Source organism: Dendropsophus ebraccatus, unplaced genomic scaffold (genome assembly GCF_027789765.1).
Source record: "Dendropsophus ebraccatus isolate aDenEbr1 unplaced genomic scaffold, aDenEbr1.pat pat_scaffold_1620_ctg1, whole genome shotgun sequence".
Taxonomy (NCBI): domain Eukaryota; kingdom Metazoa; phylum Chordata; class Amphibia; order Anura; family Hylidae; genus Dendropsophus; species Dendropsophus ebraccatus.
In genome coordinates, this window is record NW_027209044.1 from 6622 (window position 1) to 15302 (window position 8681).

The following is an 8681-nucleotide window of genomic DNA, read 5'->3' on the forward strand; positions in this document are numbered from 1 at the left end:
GGGGTCTGGGGGGGTTACTGTATAGTACTGGGGTCTGTAAGCTGTAAGACACCACACTATACAGTAGCCTAGGGCTGGCTGGAGCAGAGGACACTCACCTTCCTGTCCGGTCAGCAGCTGATTCTGCAGTGTGATTAGCCGGGCCTGCTCCTCTCTGCTCTGGTCAGACTGATTAGAAGAGGCCAGAACAGAAGAGAAGCATGGACCTGCTAGTGAGGATATTGGGGAGGTAGGGGGGCATTGTGCTTTGTTCTGTAACATGTGACTCTCCAGTTCTTGCATGACTACAACTCCCATTATACCCTGGTGACAGGACATGATGAGAGTTGTAGTTTGGTAACAGCTGAGGAGCCACATGTTAGGAAGCAATCATTTAGGGGTACAGTTTATTTAGTAGTGTTCTCCAACATGTGGACTCCTCAGTGCAAACTATACTCCCATCATGCCCTGGTGGCAGGAGATAATAGGGATGGTAAGTTTTAGGAACAGCAGGAGGGTCACATGTTGGAGAACACTTCACTAAATAAAACTGTACCCCTAAATAATTGCTTCCTAACAGTAGCTCCTCAGCTGTTACCAAACTACAAACTCCCACCATGCCCTGCTGGCCAGATATAATGGGGGTTCTAGTTTAGGACCAACAGGAGAGTCACATATTGGAAACACCACACTAAATAAACAGTACCCATAAATCATTGCTTCCCAACCAGTGGCTCCTCAGCTGTTACTAAACTAAAACTCTCAACATGCCATGCCACCAGGGTACAATGGGAGGTGTAGTTTTGGCACTGGTAGGGAAACAATAATTTAGCGAGGGGGGGGGCAGTTTAATTAGTATAGTGTTCTCCAACATGTGACCCTCCAGCCGCTACAAGAATAGAACTCCCATCATGTCCTGCTGACATAATGGAGGTTGTAGTTTAGGAACAGCTGAGGGGCCACTGGTTGGAAAACAATGATTTAGGGGGGACAGTGGTACAGTACATTAGAGGGACAGTGGTACAGTACATTAGAGAGGACATTGGTACAGTACATTAGAGGGGGCAGTGGCACAGTACATTAGAGAGGACAGTGGTACAGTACATTAGAGAGGACAGTGTACAGTACATTAGAGGGGTCAGTGGTACAGTACATTAGAGAGGACAGTGGTACAGTACATTAGAGAGGACAGTGGTACAGTACATTAGAGGGGGCATTAGTACAGTACATTAGAGAGGACAGTGGTACAGTACATTAGAGAGGACAGTGGCACAGTACATTAGAGAGGACATTGGTACAGTACATTAGAGAGGATAGTGGTACAGTACATTAGAGAGGACAGTGGTACGGTACATTAGAGAGAACAGTGGTACGGTACATTAGAGGGGACATTGGTACAGTACATTAGAGAGGACAGTGGTACAGTACATTAGAGGGGGCAGTGGTACAGTACATTAGAGAGGACAGTGGTACAGTAAATTAGAGGGGACAGTGGTACAGTACATTAGAGAGGACATTGGTACAGTACATTAGAGAGGACATTGGTACAGTACATTAGAGGAGGCAGTGGTACAGTACATTAGAGGGGACAGTGGTACAGTACATTAGAGAGGACAGTGGTACAGTACATTAGAGAGGACAGTGGTACAGTACATTAGAGAGCACATTGGTACAGTACATTAGAGGGGGCAGTGGCACAGTACATTAGAGAGGACATTGGTACAGTACATTAGAGAGGACAGTAGTACAGTACATTAGAGAGGACAGTGGTGCAGTACATTAGAGGGGACAGTGGTGCAGTACATTAGAGAGGACAGTGGTACAGTACATTAGAGAGGACAGTGGTACAGGACATTAGAGGGGACAGTGGTACAGTACATTAGAGATGACAGTGGTACAGTACATTAGAGGGGTCAGTGGTACAGTACATTAGAGAGGACATTGGTACAGTACATTAGGGAAGGACAGTGGTACAGTACATTAGAGGGGACAGTGGTACAGTACATTAGAGGGGTCAGTGGTACAGTACATTAGAGAGGACAGTGGTACAGGACATTAGAGGACAGTGGTACAGTACATTAGAGAGGACATTGGTACAGTACATTAGAGAGGACAGTGGTACAGTACATTAGAGAGGACAGTGGTACAGTACATTAGAGAGGACAGTGGTACAGTACATTAGATAGGACAGTGGTACAGTGCATTAGAGAGGACAGTGGTACAGTGCATTAGAGAGGACAGTGGTACAGTACATTAGAGGGGACAGTGGTACAGTACATTAGAGGAGGCAGTGGTTACAGTACATTAGAGGACAGTGGTACAGTACATTAGAGAGGGACAGTGGTACAGTACATTAGAGAGGACAGTGGTACAGTACATTAGAGGGGACAGTGGTACAGTACATTAGAGAGGAAAGTGGTACAGTACATTAGATAGGACAGAGGTACAGTACATTAGAGGGGAAATTGGTACAGTACATTAGAGAGGACAGTGGTACAGTATATTAGAGAGGACAGTGGTATAGTACATTAGAGGGGACAGTGGTACAGTACATTAGAGAGGACATTGGTACAGTACATTAGAGGACATTGGTGCAGTACATTAGAGGACAGTGGTACAGTACATTAGGGAGGACAGTGGTACAGTACATTAGAGGGGACAGTGGTACAGTACATTAGAGAGGATAGTGGTACAGTACATTAGAGGGGACAGTGGTACAGTACATTAGAGAGGACAGTGGTACAGTACATTAGAGAGGACAGTGGTACAGTACATTAGAGAGGATAGTGGTACAGTACATTAGAGAGGACAGTGGTACAGTACATTAGAGGGGACAGTGGTACAGTACATTAGAGAGGATAGTGGTACAGTACATTAGAAAGGACAGTGGTACAGTACATTAGAGGTGGCAGTGGTACAGTACATTAGAGAGGACAGTGGTACAGTATATTAGAGAGGACAGTGGTATAGTACAATAGAGGGGACAGTGGTACAGTACATTAGAGAGGACATTGGTACAGTACATTAGAGGACATTGGTGCAGTACATTAGAGGACAGTGGTACAGTACATTAGGGAGGACAGTGGTACAGTACATTAGAGGGGACAGTGGTACAGTACATTAGAGAGGATAGTGGTACAGTACATTAGAGGGGACAGTGTACAGTACATTAGAGAGGATAGTGGTACAGTACATTAGAGAGGACAGTGTACAGTACATTAGAGAGGATAGTGGTACAGTACATTAGAGGGGACAGTGGTACAGTACATTAGAGAGGACAGTGGTACAGTACATTAGAGAGGACAGTGGTACAGTACATTAGAGTGGACAGTGGTACAGTACATTAGAGGGGCAGTGGTACAGTACATTAGAGGACATTGGTACAGTACATTAGAGGACAGTGGTACAGTACATTAGAGAGGACAGTGGTACAGTACATTAGAGGGGACAGTGGTTACAGTACATTAGAGAGGATAGTGTACAGTACATTAGAGAGGACAGTGGTACAGTACATTAGAGGGGACAGTGGTACAAGTACATTAGGGGGGACAGTGGTACCGTACATTAGAGGGGACAGTGGTACAGTACATTAGAGGACAGTGGTACAGTACATTAGAGGACAGTGGTACAGTACATTAGATAGGACAGTGGTACAGTACATTAGATAGGACAGTGGTACAGTACATTAGAGAGGGCAGTGGTACAGTGCATTAGAGAGGGCAGAGGCACAGTACATTAGAGGGGACAGTGGTACAGTACATTAGAGAGGACAGTGGTACAGTACATTAGAGAGGGACAGTGGTACAGTACATTAGAGAGGACATCGGTACAGTACATTAGAGAGGACAGCGGTACAGTACATTAGAGAGGACAGCGGTACAGTACATTAGAGAGGACAGTGGCACAGTACATTAGAGGGGACAGTGGAACAGTACATTGGAGGGCATATGTTAGTATAGTTTATTAAGTAAGCAGTGGCAAACTACATTGTGGGCACAGTATACAACGGGGACAGTGGCACTATTTAATATAAACACAGTTAATAAGAGGCACAGTTTTATCCAAGGGGGCGGTGGTACAGTTCATTAGGACAAAGGGGTACCATTTATTTAGCACAAAGGGGGGGCTAAACTGCAGATGGAAGCACAAAGTGAGGGCAAAAAGGGAGTGCACAACTACAGAGGGCAAAGAGAGGGAGCACAACTACAGATGGGCACAAAGAGGGGGTCTCATTACAGATGAGTCACAAATAAGGGTCTTACTACAGATGAGGACACAATGATGGATCCTAACTACAGTACAGGCATCAAGAAGGGATATAAGTATAGAAAGAAGCACAGAAAAGGAAACACTACAGATTGGTCTTCAAAGAAGTCTCTCTACTTTTTAAGGGCACTATGATAGAGAGTTTGTATAGAGGTGGTTTAAAGGTGCTGTAAAAGTAAGGTCCTGAAGATGTTTGTCTGGCAGATGATTGCTGTGATGATTTGTGTTGGAAGAAGTCTTCATGATGGAAAAGAAAGGAAACCTGAACCGAACTCTGATCAAGAAGACGTCAACCTGTGAGTCCTGGATGTGTCTGCACTGTAACTTACACCTCTATTTGTTTGGGGTAATATTGGCCCCTGTTGTGTGAAGTGTAGTACCAGTATAGTAGTAATGCTTGTGGAGTGACGGTATTTTTAAGGAACCATTTATAATGTATTACTGTGTGATTATAGTATGTGGTCATGGTGTGGGGGGTATTATTGGTCCCTTTTATAGTAGTATATTGGTTATATTAGTATACAGGGTTGGTCAGTAATAGTATGATGTCCATGTCCATACCAGGTACAATCCATCCAGAGCAGATTGAACTCTGGCCTTATATAAAAATCCTGGGCCAGGGGAAAATAAAAAAGATCTATACTTACTCAACCCCGTGCCCTGCAGCACTGGGTCACCAGCTCTCTCACAGCTGCTGTTATCCTTTTCCTCACGTTCCTGCATTGTCATGTTCCGGCGGAAAGTACCCAACTTGCCCCAGTGCGTGAACATTGCAGAACCAGGAGCTGCAGGAGGCCGGTCTCGTGAGCAGAGACGCTGTACTGCGGGGGCACAGGGACAGGTAAATAGGATTCTTTATTATGTTCCCCTCACCCCCTGCCTGCTTGGTATGTTTAGGTTCAGCAACAGTTCTCCTTAAGTATATTTGCCCTGACGATTGTCCCGCTACTCATGGGCCACTGCTGTGTGCTTGCCCCCCAGGCCAAAGTTTGCCAGCCAGCCCCTGCCGCTGACACTGACACAGACACCGCTGACACTGACACCACTGACACAGATACCGCTGACACTGACACACTGCACTGACACAGACACCGCTGACACTGACACACTGCACTGACACAGACACCGCTGACACAGACACCGCTGACACTGACACCGCTGACACTGACACACTGCACTGACACAGACACCGCTGACACACTCCACTACTGACACAGACACCGCTGACACTGACACACTCCACTACTGACACAGACACCGCTGACACTGACACACTGCACTGACACAGACACCGCTGACACTGACACACTCCACTACTGACACAGACACCACTGACACAGACTTACACACACACATATGTACTCACCCACACAGCAGTTACAGCTCTGTCCTCCCCTCTTCTCCTCAGGCCTTTCCAAGTGAGGGGATGGACAGGGTACGTAGATTCGCTTGGATTTAGACGCTACCATCTCTTCACAGTAAATTTGAGGACCTTTGGGTCATGTGACATAGATCATGTGACCTCTTTCTCCCTCCCTCTGTGTGCTGCCCCTGCGGTGCCTGCCCAGCAGTGTCTCAGGAGCTCGGAGGAGGGGAGTGTAAGGTGCTGGGCCCCTTGCAGGTGGGTGGGGGGCCTGGCTGCTCCATGGTTAGTCAGTCTCAGGACAAAGGTCCTGAATGGCTAACCAGGGACATTGCAGGGCAGAGCAGGTCACCGGGCCCCCTGATGCGGTGGGCCCCATAGCAGTCGCAGCCAATCCTGTCAAAAGGTGCTCTCGAGTACAAAGAACATCAAACATGCAACCCTCCTGCTGTTGTAAAACTACAATTCCCATCATGCTTGGAGAAGCAAGGCTTTGGCTTTGGTGTCCAGGCATGATGGGAATTGTAGTGCTGTAACAGCTGGAGGGTTGCATGCTTGACACCCCTGACCTAGACCATCAATGTCTGCTCAGCCTGTTTTATCAGAGCCATGGCCTTGGTATATAGACACTTAATAGGGCGAGAAGCAGTTAGCGCCACTCATTGTGTAGTGGTAGATCCATATTACTGTAGCTCAGCTCCCATTATAGTGAATGAGAGGTACGCTGTAGCAACCGGTGCCACCACTACACAATGGACAGAGCCATTTGCTTCCAGTGCCGTTCACAGTGCATGTGCCAGAGTAAAAAGGCATGGTGACAGCCAATCAGACATTGATGGCCCATCCTGAAAAAAAACTTAAGAAGATAAGAAATCTCTGTTTGTGACCCCCGCTTATCTAGCGTCAGCCATCAATGATAACTGTTGCTAGTTGGAATATCCATGTAGATTCACAGTATTGATAAATCTGCCCAGAAGACTTCTAATAATCAAAGGTATTAGTATTTAGTATTAATATTAGGCTGGGTTCACACATGGTAACCCACTGGGTCACAGAACGGCCGGTGTGAGTGAAGAACATCCTGGCTGGTACTGCAGTACTGGCCAGATGAACTTCACGTATGATGAATAGGGATGTGGCGGGATGCAATGTGTGCCCGCATCCCAATTCACCATAGCACACATTGGAAATTGCAGCCGGAGCCACACTTTCCATTGTGTGAACTGACAGTTATGTGCAGCCACTATTCAATGAATAGCAGACGCACAAAACTGAAATGTGAGTTTTCTGTGCGGCCGCTTGCAATGCTTGCAATCTGGCCAGGATTCCATTGACTGCAGTGCAACATAAATTTTCTATTAATCAAAGCCGTTGTTGCAAATCGGCAACAACGGCCATGATTGATACGTTGTTTTACGTTGTGTGAACTTATCCTTATACTGTAAGAGCTTCTAATATCTAGATACAATAGAACAGGTCAGATTGGCAGAACATTACATCAGGTATTATTCTGTATTCTATAGCAAGAACAGGGAACAAAGCTGGCGACAAGTCTCCTTTTAAGCTTTCCATTTCCCAGTATTATGTTCAAAGAATTTAACGCATAGCAAACAGAAGTATAAATATAAATATAATGGGTCCATTGTAAATCGTTCCCTTTAAGGAGAGTCAGCATCAGAGTATAGCAGAAAAATGTATTGACTATAAGTAATAACGCTATGGTTTTGGTGGCTCTGATGTGGATATCTAGATTAGGTCTATGGAAGCTATCGCCACTTCTCTGCATCTTCTTCATGTGTCTGCAGATAGATGTTATAATGGCCGCCAGTGATGCAAAAGATAGAAGAAAACCCAAAGAAGACAAACCATAAAAGCTTCATATAAGCAAACGCATCTTGGTGCAATGACGGATGCATTTTTAAGGGAGGAATTGAAGGCCATGTTTGACCGATTTGTCTCCGATACATCCCAAGAGAAGTAAGACTCAACAAGAAGGAGATGAGAATGGATGGAAGAAGAAGCCCTATCACCATTTTGGGGAATCTTCTCTGGACATACACGTAGAGTTGGTGTTTTAGGTTCGCATTCTGAAGCAAAAATTTACAGAGAGCCAAGTAGAAATCCAGTGTTACACGACATTATAAGCCAGACACACAGCGTGCTAACCCTTTGGACGTCATACGTGACCACCACATGGATAGGTGGCAACTGCACAATATAGCCACAAAGTTAAGGACTTCATATAGAGAGCTGAAGAAGCTGATGCCACAGATCAGTCCATCGACATGCTCATACTTTTGTTTTTCACCCATTCTAGGCCATTCACGACAAGAATGAAGGTATTGCCTAAAAGCGAACACAATAGAGCAATGATATCAATGACTGCTAGCTCTATGGTCAACATGTTGGCTTTGTCTGGTCTCTGACCACTGTCAGAATGGGAAAGGTCTATATACAGATCAGATGTGTCACCTTGAGGACAATGCAAATATTCTCGCTTTGCAAGTGGACACCTAACACTTCTATTGTGTTTAACCCATGCTGGGATTGTCACGTGAAAATTTAGTTAATGCTCCCAACAAACAAAGAGGACTGAGCAATAAGATAACAGACATCAGTAGGATGGTTGATAGATTGGTTCTGTCTTGTCTCTCGGGAACTTTTACCGAAGTTAGAATGACGTGTCTGCGAAAGGTCCATATAGACAGGATGGTTGGGAGACATATTATGGATGACAATAGACGAGAAACAATGCAAATACAGTAGTGTCTCTCATGCAAATGGGCATCTAACTACTCTCTGTTAAATGGAACCTGTCACGAAGATCCTCCGACCTGATCGCCATGCAATCAGGTATCCATTGAGTTGACCATGTCGGGTTGGTAATGTGTACGACGATTATTTGGATATATTATAGCTCTATAGTATCTATCTTTATTGTATCTACATCTTATCAACTTTATAGTATATTACTTTATTGTACATCTTTTTCTTTGCAGTTTCCAGTGCTATCTTCCTTTCCTTCGGGAGGGCAGGTTTAGACTACGTAATTCTTGCAGATAAATTCCTCTGA